Here is a 2,238-nt window from a genome sequence, read left to right as displayed (position 1 = left end):
AGTTAAGCCCCAGGGAGGGCTCCTGATCCCCCGTTAAGCCCAGGGAGGGCTCCAGTCCCTGAGTTCAGCCCTGTAAGTTTCCCCAAGGATTTTTTTTTTGGGGGGGGGGGGGGAGAATCACATTAGTTTGTGATTTCCATATTTCTTGGTTGTTTTATGTAATGTTAAGCCATTTATGAAGGGCATTTAAGTCATATGCATTTGTTGTTGTTGTTATTATTATTAATTTGTAAAAAATAATTTTTTCATTTTTCATTTGTATATTGAAAATTAGAAAAAATTTGTCTGTTTATGTAATATTAAGCCATCTATGATGAGCATTTGTGTAACATATATGCAATATATAATATTACAATGTGGTTTTATATTTTTATTATTATTTGTTTAGTTTATTATTTTATTGTTTAATCAGATGTCATCGTAGCCATTTTAATGTGTATATTTTAATTTAGAAAAGGCAAGAATGTGATTTCCATCTTCCAAAAATATTTAATAGGCCTATTTCATGCAATATTAAGCATATATGAAAATGTACTGCATATCAAGATTGACCCTACTGTTTGACGGTTAGCTCTTGTAGTGGAGTGGCAGGAAGTGATGAAACGTCTCATGGCATTGATTACATTTCCTGCTCTGCAGGCCTGCGGCACTGATGTGGAAGATATAAGCACGAGGAGTAAACAGAGGTGCAATGAGAATACCTAATGAATGTTCCATTGGATCAGGTTAAAATATGTAGCATGCTTAAAACTTTATAAAGCAGGATGATAATTACCGCTCACGCTGTGCAGTAGGGCAGTTCCACACAAAGTCTTTTAATTAATTCATTGTGTTAAGTTGTTTTATGTTAATCTCTGATTGTGAAATTACCACCAAGTGTATCACTTTAACTAAATGGGAAAAATGAAAAATGCATTAAAAAACACATGCGGTTACTGCAATGTGATTAAGTTTGTGGGCAATGATTCACTAAATATTTAACAGCTTTGCCTGGTACAAAGTATATCATGAATTATAGATTAGGAGAATTAGAATATCTTGATGTAGAACACTGTTTAAAGAATTAACCTGCAATAGGGAGGAGCAATTACCATTGTAATAAATGATTTTGCGAGCGAAGAAGGAGCCACCATTCTTTATTTTTAATTAATTTCTCCATATTATCACAAAGAGAGAGATTCTCTCCCCTCATTACTCTCTGCCACTTTTGGGGTCCTTTGTTCCTGATAAATGGGAGTCCGTTTGTGGAGAGGCTTGTCGTGCACAAACCTTTCCTCCTCCCACTAATGCTTATAGTACCTCTAATATGTTTTATTTTAAACTTATATTCATATCACAAACATAATTTGTAAAAATACGTTATTAATGGCTTCCAGCCTCGCGGGGTGCATGAGATATTTTTGTTGGGCGAACGCTACGGCCTCCCCTTTGTGGTCCGTAAAGGGGGCTGTATTTAAATGAAGGTCATTCCCCTGTGGCGAGGAAGGGATAGGGGGAGCTTCTTAAACAAACGGTCTGTCCAGAAGACCCTTGCTCAGAGGATAACGGCCTGGCCCTGCTTGGGATGCGAACAGAGCGAGTTAATTGGCTTTCCATAGATGCAGGTTGAGGCTGACCCAGACGGTTCTTTTGTAATAGACCCCGCCCCTCTCTCACCTCTACACCCCTGCCCCCTGCTCGAGTGCTGCACCGCTGCCGTATACCACCAGCTATATCTGACCTGAGTCCACCATCTGGGCCTGTTTAAATGGAGATAATGTTTAACTAGAAAGTGTTGTTTCAGACAGGCCACTATAAGAGTGGTAAGGAGGGAGTGGACTGTGTCATCTATAATAAGACTGAGATATTTAGATACGAATTTACCATGCTAAATAGGCGCTGAATGTAGAAAATGAGGATCACTTGGTGCCCTTGGTAAGATAAGGGGGAAAATATATTTTTTAACAATTTAATAGTTTAATATTTAAGTTTCAAAAGTCTTACTCATTTGTTTGGCATAATAAGGAAATTTGCAATTTAACTAGCTAATGATTTCCTTGTGATTTCGTTGTATGGAAAGAACTACTTTGATGGTTTCATAATTTCTTTTGTCTTTAATGGCAGCTTTTTCACAGTTTTTGCGATTTATTGTTCAAATTTGAATGTAAACTAGAATTCAAATCATGTCAAATAGATTAATTTGGCAAATGAGGCTTGAAGAGATAGATAGATAGATAGATAGATAGATAGATAGATAGA

Source organism: Sinocyclocheilus rhinocerous, unplaced genomic scaffold, assembly GCF_001515625.1.
Source record: "Sinocyclocheilus rhinocerous isolate Xijiao unplaced genomic scaffold, SAMN03320098_v1.1 scaffold594, whole genome shotgun sequence".
NCBI lineage: Eukaryota > Metazoa > Chordata > Actinopteri > Cypriniformes > Cyprinidae > Sinocyclocheilus > Sinocyclocheilus rhinocerous.
Note: the sequence above shows the minus strand (reverse complement) of the source record.